This window comes from Phalacrocorax carbo, chromosome 2 (assembly GCF_963921805.1).
Source record: "Phalacrocorax carbo chromosome 2, bPhaCar2.1, whole genome shotgun sequence".
Classification (NCBI taxonomy): Eukaryota; Metazoa; Chordata; class Aves; order Suliformes; family Phalacrocoracidae; genus Phalacrocorax; species Phalacrocorax carbo.
In genome coordinates this window covers 47,901,483-47,913,532 of record NC_087514.1, presented here as the reverse complement: position 1 = coordinate 47,913,532, position 12,050 = coordinate 47,901,483, and the positions used below count along the sequence as shown (strand labels likewise).

The 12,050-nt window shown below is 38.1% G+C and overlaps 1 protein-coding gene across 3 annotated transcripts in view; it reads right to left on the bottom strand.

Moving 5' to 3' along the window:
- Positions 1-12,050, bottom strand: part of CCDC178 (coiled-coil domain containing 178) — a 195,308-nt gene that overhangs the window by 35,338 nt on the left and 147,920 nt on the right. The gene's annotated exons all lie outside the window — the stretch shown is intronic.

The following is a 12,050-nucleotide window of genomic DNA, read 5'->3' as shown; positions in this document are numbered from 1 at the left end:
GTTAAATACGAAGCATTAAAATAAAAAGATCAGACAAAAATTGTTGAACACTGCTTCCAAAGATGTATGTATTTAATGGACTCTACTTTAAAATTGGTGTCTATGTTCACTTTTCTTCTTAACAAGGATTATGACTATATAGTCATCTTTTCCCAACTCGTGAAAAATTCTCCAGAACTGATGAAAATTCAAGCGTGTACAAAAACAAGGAAGTCATTACTAGCGTGCAAGCTTCAGATTGATTTTTGCTATGTTTGTCAAGAACTCTGGGCTTTGTAATCCTTCTTTGAACTGCAGTCTGTATAAACCCTTTCAAATAGCAGTTTTCCTAGATAAAAGCTGAGGGCAGTAATAAACAGGACAGACAACACATCTTTGGTTAAACTATTTTAATGAGGAGGTACTTTAACTATTAATGACCTGAGCCAGTGCCTTTGGTAACCATGAGCAAGTTGGCAGGTTCCATCTATCTTGATTTCCAAGTGTGCTGGTTTTGGCTGGGAGAGAGTTAATTTTCTCTGTAGTAGCTACTATGGGGCTGTGTTTTGCATTTGTGCTGAAAACAGTGTCAATAACACAGGGATGTTTTAGTTGCTGCTGAGCAGTGCTTAAACAGAGCCAAGGCCTTTTCTGCCCCTCACCCCACCCCAACAGCGAGTGGGCTGGGGGTGCACAAGAAGCCGGGAGGGGACACAGCTGGGACAGCTGACCCCAACTGACCAAAGGGATGTCCCACACCATATGGCGTCATGCTCAGCACATAAAGCTGGGGGAAGATGAAGGAAGGGAGAGACATTCAGAGTGATGCCATTTAGTCTTCCCAAGTCACTGTTATGCACGATGGAGCCCTGCTTTCATGGAGACGGCTGAACACCTGCTGCCAATGGGAAGTTGTGAATTAATTCCTTGTGTTGCTTTGCTTGCATGCATGGCTTTTGCTTTACTTATCAAACTGTCTTTATCTCAACCCATGAGTTTTCTCACTTTTACTTTTCTGATTCCCTCCCCCATCCCATTGCAGGGCAGTGAGCGAGTGGCTGTGTGGGGCTTAGTTGCTGGCTGGGGTTAAACCACGGCACCAAGATTCTTTACAGCCACAATTACACAAATTCAGTATTATGTTCCTGATTACCAGATAAATGAAAGATGCAAAAAAGAATCTAGTTAATGCTTTTACAATCACACACAATTACCTTAAAAGGATAATAAAAAGGAGAGAGAAATGTTCAGAAGTTTGGAAATGCCAGACTTCAGTTGCTTTTGCAATGTTAATTTTAGACCCTGTATATTATGACACAGTCTTATTTATGTGGTTCATAGTCTGTTTCCTATCTTTTTCAAAGCAATGGGTAGACTCATACTGTGAACAGACCAACATGTGCAGTGGAAGAGACTATTTCTGGGGGAGACTATTTCTGCAGAGTATAACAATATTCCATGTGAGACAGAGCTACAAGGGGGTGAAACCCAAAGATTTTCATTGATGTTGTTGAGAGCAAATGACAGCTGAGATTTATGAATCTTTAATTTCTTCTTAGTCTTTAAAGCAGAGTAGCCTTAATAGTCAGAGGCTCTTCCATTTCTTCATAGACTGGCTCAGGCTTACTGGAAAGCTCCAGTAACTCCCTGGACCACTCTTTTTTTTCTTTTTCAAACCACCATTCATCTATCCTTAGTCTGTCTCTTTGTCCTGCCACTACAATCCTCCATCCCATAAATATTCAATCTAGTTCTTGAAAGTCTTAATAGCACACTCCCTATACTCCCTAAAAGACAGTAAAACCTATGTCTTAAGTAGCAGGAAACTGTGAATTAATAGCAGACTGAGGGGAGTTTTATCCATCCTACAAGCATGTGTCAACATTGCAAAATAAAGGAGGACTAGGGAGCAAACTCTACTACTAGACATCTGATCATCAACACTGTTAGTTCACCCTCTGGTTTTATTTCAGACTAACCCATCTGCTCTCCTGCAGAAAAAGCCTATACATGATTCCCTCCAGGGACAGCTCCCAGAAAGCTTTATATCCCCAGATGCCCTACATGTCACTGTGCCACATCTCATGGCATATCATACATACCTTCACTTAAATACTATTTAAAAAATCTACTCTGGTGGATAGACATGATTTCAAGTAAATGAAACTGAAATACAGTAGTATATAGTATTAACCACCAGTTAGGGCCACAAGGTCCCTGCTGAGGTCCAGAGAACAGAAATCCATGACCAAGTGCTGTGTACTGTGGACAAGCCAGGGATGATGACAAAGTCAGCCTTGGTTCTGTGGAAACCAAGAAGAAACACCATTTGGGCTTGAGCCCAAGGTGCTCTCCTTGGCCTCCTCTTTTTTTTAACCTATTTTAATGTATCAGAAGTGCCTGAAAAGCAACGCTGTCAGTCTTTGTTGCAATGATAATGCTGAACAATGGAAAGTATAAATGTTAGAAGATTAATTTTCTGGTTTTGGTGATTCTTTTCTCCCCCCTTCTGTGCGTGTTTCTCTTCTACTTTTCAGGAGGGAGGTTCAGCTTCTAACAGCAGAAGTAACAATAGTTATAGCTCATCTTAATCAGTTTTCCCTTTCTGCAAAAAGGAAAAGAAAGCAAAAACATGCATATGCCACATGTGACTTGCTTCCTTTTGGAAGAAAATCTGGGTGCACAAGCAAGGAGGGAATCATTGCACTTCAAAAGCTTCCCAGTTTGGAGGATCAGGAGAGTAGTAGGACTGCAGGGCACACAGCAGGTACACCTACCTGTCAGTGCAGACACAGTTACCGTATCCTAGATAACAAAATTAGTAAGTCTGTTTCAAATTAAAGACTAGGTTGACTAGCACACCAACTGTTTTCACTCTTCTAATGCAAAGTAAGTGCTTATTTGGACGCTTTACACTATTCCAGAGTTTGGAAAAGCAGTAAAGAGTTTATCAATAAATTTAGCTTTACGAGTTGAATTTATTCAAAGAAACCAACACATAAAACCAGACTGACGTCACTTTTCATTAACATATCTTTAAGTATTTCATTCAAAAGTTGAAAACCCTGGCCCCTTCTGAGGTGAATCATATGTGTTATATGAAATAAAATATTACTATTTTTTCCTACTAACTGAAACATATGCACAAAATGAATCCACCATAAGTCCAAATCAAGAAGAAAAATACATCTTCAGTGCCAAAAATATCTCATGTAAGGCAATCACTTCAGAATAAATACAAAGTGCTTATCGCGTATGGAGGCTCGAGAACAGAAGATAACATTTGTCTGCAGAGTCAGCTATTATGCTATAGATAGCAAAGTAATGCAAAAATTTTAAATATATGCTGAAAACCCATGTAAGTACAAAGCTTTGAACTTGGTCAATAGCCTAGGAAAGCCAGTTTTGGCAGCTACACAATAACTAAAAGGCTGATAACTAAAAAGATGCATGTTGTTGGACATCGCAAGATTTATGATACAGGGCTCACTGAAACACAGCCACTAGGAATGTAGAAAATGTAGTTTATTAAATCATAATCTTCGTCTTAATAAGAGGCATTCTCCTAATTCAGATTCCCCAACAGAGTACACATGTTTGTTGCCAGTGGTTTTTCACTGCAGGACATATGTCTTTAGGTAAAACAAAACAAAAAACCCAGTTCCTTTTCTCCCCAAAACGGAAAGGGGAAAGATTCACAGGCATTAAAATAGCTAAAATAAGCAAAAAGATGGTGGGATTGTACAGTGATTTTAATTTTGGATAAATATAAGGTTGTAAATACAATAACTGATAGTGAACATCTGTTTATAGTACTATTACATCTACTAATCTGGTTATAATACTGTTTGTAGGAAATGAAACAATTGCATTTGCATGCCTACAGCTCAAGTCTGTTTTATTTCCCGTGGATCATCTATGTATCTAGACAGGTGTGTTGGCTTCAGGCTATTTTTACTGCAAAACATCTGAAATCAGAACTGTGAACCAGTTCTGCAGGTGAGAATTTTCCTGACAGAGTATTTACATTTGAATTTGAAAAGTCATCTGCAGCTTAAAGGAAGAGTATATTACTTAATGAGCAACTATGGCCATTGGTTTTAGAGTTGGCTGCATAACTGGGACGCGTATTTATAATCCCATCTTTAGAAACACTGTTTTCCTGGTAAATATCAGGCTACTATTATCTAGGTGCTTAAATATAAAGGTTTAGGTACCTAGCAGGAGGCACCAGAATCTGAAAGCTTTGCCCAACATCTAAATTAAATAGTATTGTGCCACAAACTGGTAAGAACAAGAACTGCAAGATCTCAAAACGAAAACTGCACCCACACTGCCTGTCTACCCTGAGGCTTCACGTACTCAGAGAGCTTAACTTGAAAACTCTTCTTACACCTATAAATTACTGCTTGAGGAACAACGTGAAGTTCCTATGTGCATGATATTTAACTTCAATTCAGTATAACTTTCTTATCTGTCAGGCTTTTAACTATTCCTTCTCATAGCTTCAGGAAAAAAAAATTCTAATGGGCGGCTGATCAGAACTGTTATTTTGATGGTGAAATCCCAAAGGGGAACATGTTTCAGATACGAAGTATTCCCTCCAGAGTCCCTGGCAGTCATAGAGAGAAGAACTTCTTGATGTATAAAGACGGTGTCATCATTGTCAGAGAATACTACAGCAGGAAATGAACCACAAATAAAAGCAATGTCTTTCTTCCTAGGAATCAAAATAGTTGTTTTTTTCACCTACAATAATTTTGGACAATAAAATCCTAATGAAACCTTATACACATGATGAGAAAAAACACTTGTGTCTAGCTTTTTTAAATGTGCATGTACTCAAGCTCATAATTTATAGAAGGTAGGCTGATACACAACATATAGAGAAGGTCTCCATCAAGAAATCAAAGTATAGTTCTATAGAAGGTGAAATAATGTACAGTTCTCAGCCACCTTCACTTCTCCAACAAATGGAGCCATAAATGCAATTTTCTGTCCTCTGCTCTGAAGAATTAATTTTAAGGTATTCATATTTTTCTTCAAGTACATCTTAAGTCTCAATTAAACCACAAAAAGCTACAATAAAGTAACATTAAGAACCACCTTAAACCCATCATAGCAAGGAAATTCAGACTTAGGCTAAAAATTTTGTCTCACTCTTCATCCTTAAATCACTCTGTTGTGGTTAGGAATTGTACGGCTTGAACAAGTGTGTGATTTTTCATACTGCACAGTACATATGTTCCAGCACTTAGGTTAAAGAAAAGTCAGAATTTTTAGCCTTAACTCTGAATTTCTTTACTTTTGAAGTCTTAACTCAAGCATCTATAATTACTTTAACATGAGCTTTTTACATTTAAATCTTTTCACTCTGGAAGAGAAAGTGGAATTCTGAAAGCTCCTATTTTACTGTGTACTCCAATAGCACTTTCTAAATTTAAAAGACTGAACACCGCTTACTACATGAAACTGAATATATGCATTTTTAAATGGCACTTAGACATGAGTGGCTTAAATGTGGTAAAAAAGGAGTACACATTCCCAATATAAGTTACAAATTCAAACATTCGGGCATGAAAATCCTTTCCCTAAGTTGTTTTCAAGCTTCATCCTTTTTTCTGCAATAACTAAAGCAAAGCCACAGTAGCTGCAGCCATTTGCATCTAAGGAAGAGATGTTTTGCTTTGGTGATATAGTTAATGAGTCTAAAAATATTCAGTATAATAATTCTGTCAAAGCCCCCACAGTCTCCTCAATGAGCAGAAGCCTGCAGGATTCCAATGGGGAGCCAAGTAATGAGCTCTCAGCATTCGCTCCCACACCGTCCAGACGAAATATACTCGGGCCTCGCCAGTTCCACATCATTAGCAACATGAAACAAAGACACATGCTTGACTTTAATAAGCGACTAAAGTTGCTGGCTTATTAGGCTGTCACTGCACATAAACTCTATTTCAGTGTGACAAAACAGTTCCCTGCGAACAACAAAAAACAAAAAAAAAGAAAAAGAAGGAAAAAAGGAGGGGAACACTTCTACAAACAGCGTTTCGTATAATTTAATATAGTAAGTGATTGAATGGAGTTGAACGAAGGCACACAGGAAGTGATGGGTTTCTGACACCGACTCTCACGGGCATGCCGCAGACTGCAGTTTCGCTGCTGGAGACGACGGTTACGGTGGGCTGCAGTGATCAGACTATGGGCATATGTGACTGAGTTTTAGTTGATATTCCTGCAAGACAGGAAGTGAAGAAGCTTATTTCCCACTGGGGAAAGGTTCAGGCATGATTAACTTGGGCATGACCAAATAGGTCAATGATATGACAATGAGTGTCTAGCACAATAATTAAGTGGGAAAATGTGTGTGATTTGTTTCTTCTTGTTCTTCACATACCAATAATGCATTAGCAAGGATTCATTTAATCTCTTTCATTATATAAAAATTGATAGCAACACTGTACGATAGCCTTCATTTGAATATATTCCTTTAAATATATTTATCACTTCTGTAAAATAGTTGCACTGATGAATACTCTTCAGTGTTTAATGTTTGACTTGCAGAGCTACTGAGAAGCTTTTTGTATGTTAGTTTCTGCTAAAACTACACATGCATAGACAGAAAAATATAATATTTATATTTTAAATGTGTATTTTTAAAAGGGTGGCCTTTGATCTTAAGTAAAACAACATTAGAGATGTGCAGAAAAGAATCCTCCTGTGCCACAAGCTTATTCCCAATTTCAAACATTCTCCTGTTTCATAAGAGGGTGGCATATGTGAAAAACTAGTGAGTGAGGTTAACAGAAGTGTTCACTTCTGCCATAAGTCAACCACCAGGTGGCTATGGGACACATCTGAAGGTTGAAGATCAAAGCTCAGGTTCTCTGTTCTGCATTAATTCGGAGTGGGCATGGATATTTTCATGCACTACAAAGTCACCAGTATAGATTCAGCAGAAGAGAATGATAAAAATCTAACCATACACATTCAGTAGCATGGCCTTAGAAAATCCATCTAGGTTATCTGAGCGACATGCTGAAGTCCCAGGTCCAAGCTGGGTTTAAGCAACCGACAATGAGTAGAAATACTGTCCTAGGCCCTAAGAGCATCTTCCTGTTAAAGCTTCTAAATAAAGTCCTATGAAGAATTCAGTTCTGAAAACCTGCTTTTTTTTTTTTCCAAGGAAGAAGATGTCTTAACTAGCTACACTTGGCTTGTTTAAAAACTTATTTAATTTAGAATATTTTTCACAAGTGTAATTTGCTTTCTGAGATCATTCTCAGACTATTTTGATAATGGTGACACTTTCAGGGTGCAGCCATCTTAAACAATATTACGACAAGTTTATACATAGAACGGTGGCATGGTTAGGGGAATAATATATTGGTTAAAGGGTAACAGAGATCTATATTTGGGGGAAGTTCTATAACAGTGTTGTTGGTTTTCTTGTTTGGAAAACGTTGAAGATGAGGGGATTTTGTAAGTATTAGAAAAACTCCTTTATACTTCCAGTGGAGGTGACAATTTAAGATCTCTGAAGTAGAAGGCAGAACCTCACTGTTGGTTCAATAGGCTGATCCATCAGAATTTCCAGGGGGAAAAAAAAAGTTATCTTTTGACAATGTGAATTTTAAAACAAAAGCAGTGGTTAATCACAGCTTTTATAAATGAGGAATTGTAAGGATCAAAAGCCCAGAAAAAGAACAGAAGCAATGAGTTGCTCTCTTAAGAATACCTAACAAAAAGAGATAATACATAAATAATAATGACAGACTACATTATTGCAAAAAGCATAATCACTTGCTAATTTCAGATATAATGTTAGGATACTTCAACAGCTGATAGTATGAGCTGAAAGAACCTTCACCATGAAGCTCAGGCACAAAGTCTGGAACATAGTCAGGCCCAACTCTGTACTTATCAATATATACAACACCACAAGAGTTTATATGACCATGGGAACACAATCCTGAAATCCTGCTGCAGTGTGTGTAGCAAGGAGGACATACATCAAGCTCTCCATCATTATACACAACAATTACAATGGGCTGCCTTTCCCCAGAAGGCTGGGAAAGACATCCAATTCACCTAGGGCTTTCCCAGAGACACAGAAAAAGGACTGAAGTGTATATTTGAATCCTGAAAAGTTCTCAGTTCTGCAAGTAACTAGCACTTGCTAACCACTTCACAAGGAACATATGACTTTGCAGTCAGACACAACAAACACAGCAGAAACAACAGATACAAGCAAAGCTAATAAATTTTGGAGAAATTTCAAAACTTTGAAGGGAATATTATCGGTAGAGGAAAATGTCATTCTGGAATCTTGCATCTATGTAGTTATTTAGCTCTTATCTAGCTCCAGCTAGTAAATACTAAACACCAAGATACTGTCGAAGTTACCCTCACAAGTTCAATAAAGCACAAAGCTGACCTAGGTAGGTCCATATGTTTCTCTTAATAATCTCAGACATTTTAAAAATTGTATCATTCATTTTGAACACTTGAGAAGTTCCTATAATTTATATTAAATGATAAATAAATACATGAAAGAAAAATAACCCCCCCCAAATTTTCCTTCAGCAATAATACACTCACAATCCATAACTAACAGGAAGACAAACAATCCATATTTGGCACAAAATACTGAAACTCTATTTATACCCTGGTTTCCAGTTGATTTAAACCTTCATTAGAAAATATACAACTGTTAGTGCAGAAAAATAGAAATATCTCGTGTAATAAGAGTAAATTATATATGAATGAGAGCCAGACACCCTTTGACACGCTGCTGATAAAACCCCTGGCTTCAGGCATACTACTGAATTAGAAACTCTGTTGGGGTAGCACCCCATACAGAATAATGTGAGAATAAAATCATACTATAATAAATTTATCTTAGTGACAATTTTATGCACCATTCACTACTGTTAATTTAATAAAATACCCTTGCAGGGTAGCTGCCCCAGTGTCCCAGATCGCATGTTCCAATACCAGACTTAAAGCAGCAGCTGGACTTCACTGAACTGAAGTCGCTATTCAGTGGCTGACAGTACTTTTGATGATCATGGGCAATACTTTAGAAAATTACAGCATTCTAGTTATAATTCTGAACTAGAACTGTCTTTTCATTTAATTCTGGAAGGAAATTATGGCTGCAGGAATCTGGGTTTCACACTGAGGTTCAGAGTAGCTAAAGGTCTTTCAAGCACCATAGAGATTCTCTTAATGGCTTGTTCACTATACTTTGATCACCTTGCATCTAAATAGAAGAAAATGGATGAGGAAGGAAAAGGGAACATATTTTATCTTGTGTACATTGATTTAGTATCTTTAATTAACTCCCTTTCATGCTCCTATGTGTTGCTGTATAGATACGTCAGAAGTGTAGCAGATGAAATAATTCTGCAAGGACATATAGGCTTATATCCTTCTTCATGGTCTCTGTTGTTCTTCACAACACCTCCTTTCTGGGAAGAAAATACATTCACAAAATATTGACTAAGGACTCCAGAGATAATCCCTTTTACAGGATGCTCCACATGGCAGTAGGGAGAAATCAATTATCCTAAGCCTTTGTTCTTCCCCATAAAAGAAAAAAAGTAATTTGAAATACCTGGTGAGTGGGTATAGCATCTTCCACATGGTAGAAAGTAATGTCAAGCCTCTCAATGAATGTCAAAATGTTAACATGGAAGCAAGGCGGTTATCTGCATTCTCCCCATGTTTCTCAGATATGCTGTCTGATACAAAGGCGATCATTGCCACCGGCCTTCCCAGTGTGAATAAACTGTACATACGCACTGGCATTGGGGAGTACGTGCACTGTAAGTGCTTCAGAGAACTTAAAAGAACATGGCTGCCTTAGTGACTCTGACATTTCTGACTGCATACAAAACCTGATATTACTAGACCAGTGCGGAGGCAGGCAGACTATATTTAAAGATACATAAAAGCATATTAAAGCATTCATATAGAACTTCAGATTACTCAGGGAAGATATTGAAGTAGACCAAACTCTTGTTGAATGAGCAATTGTTTTCAAAAATGCATGTATCAGTGGCATCACCATAGTACAATCTGATGCAAAACAAAGCTCAGTTAGCTATTCTTCATGATAAAACAGCTCCACCTTGCTTTTCCCAGTCTTACAAAAACCTAAGAAACCTCCAGAAATGTTCATTTTTCCCCAAATAAAATAAAAGTAGTCTCATATTACTCAACAACATAATTTTTTGACTTGGGAACGACATTGGCAGATCAACGATTTAATGTAAAAAATCCAAAAGCATATGTAAAACTCAAGTTGTCAGAGGGCTTTGACACATGAAAAGGTTACCATGCATCAGCTGCTCTGTCATTTAGTTGCTGTGCGTTCTTTTACCCTGTAACAAGTGCTCAATGCAAGATTATTTAAGGCAGGCACAGAAATACCATGGTGTAGCTTAAAAGCCTATACAGACCTCTTAATAGCATCACAAGACATGGTATTTATGCCTTTAGTTAAATGGTTTGCATATCTGCATAAATTCTCTCCATCTACCCATATTGCAGGTGCATCCACACCTGACTGGGAAATCACATATCCTTCACTCATAGTAGGATAAATTACCATACCGCTGGTACACGCTGCTGGTTGCAGAACTGTGCACACAGTTACCATTCTGCAGGTGGTGGACCATACCTTGTTTGTGTGTCAAAAATCAGGACTACTTTAGTCTTTAGGAAACTTGTGTATGGTAGTCTGCCTTTAAAACTCATAATTTTGTAGTGATCCTAGTGAGGCAAAGAGGAAAAATTTTCTGAAAACGTTGTTCTGGAGTTGATGCAGAAGTGGCTTAAGTTTCAACAATATTTTGTTATTTATATTTTATGTATATTATCTTTAGATTTTATATTGTAACAATGTTTTAATATTTTTCACTGTAAAATCAACATTTATTATTATTTATTGTCATTTATTATTAAAAGCAGCAAAAATGTGTATTTGTCAGTTATTAAAGATAGATGGAAGAACATTTAAAATTTCAGTTTTCCACCAAAGGAGCATTCTTCCAAGATCACACTGTAATTGGATTTTTTTCTATAGGACAGTATTTCCAAAAGCCAGTTCTGCTTTCTCATTAAATTTTTATAATTTCTGAAAGTTTCATTGTCTCTACTGTTTCTTAAATTAGTTATGAGTTGGTGTTGTCCAAAGAGTGGATTCGTCCCCTGGTGTGCAATGAGACAATAATCACACACTCAGGAGAGACATTACTTATTTATTTCAGGGTTGCACAAGCCTGGATGCTTGGTGGTTTTCCACAAATCAAGCACACCCGGTCAAAATTGCAGTAGGTATTTATACAGTTAAATGTGTTAGTAACATGTAATATTCATGCTCCCCAGCTAGTCATTGGTTAGTTTCTTTCTCACTTCATCTTAAAGGTACAGCTCCGTTTAAATTTACTATGCATGCTCAGAGAACAAGGGGCTTATTTAAATAGGGGGCTTTCTGGCCTATGTGTGTCATTTTTAGTGTTATAATCGTAGAATAACAGAATGTCCTGAGTTGGAAGGGACCCACAAGGATCATCAAGTCCAACTCCCATTTCTGCACAGGACAACCCCAACCATATCTCTGAGGGTGTTGTCCAAGTGCTTCCTGAACAGCGTCAGGCTTGGTGCCGTGACTGCCTCCCTGGGGAGCCTGTGCCAGTGCTCCACCACCCTCTGGGTGACGAACCTTTTCCTAATATCCAACCTAAACCTCCCCGGCACATCTTCCTGACATTCCCTCAGGTCCTGTCATCAGTTACCAGAGAGAAGAGAGAGAAGCCTGCCCCTCCTCCTCCCCTTGTGAGGAAGCTGCAGACCATGACAAGGTCTCCCCTCAGTCTCTTCTTCTCCAGGCTGAACAAACCAAGTGACTTTAGCTGCTCCTTGTACGGTTTCTCCACTAAACCCTTCACCAACTTCGTGGCCCTTCTCTGGACACTCTCTAGTGGCTTTATATCCTTAATGTACTGTGGTGCCCAAAACTGCACACAGCACTCGAGGTGAGGCCGCACTAGCACCGAGCAGAG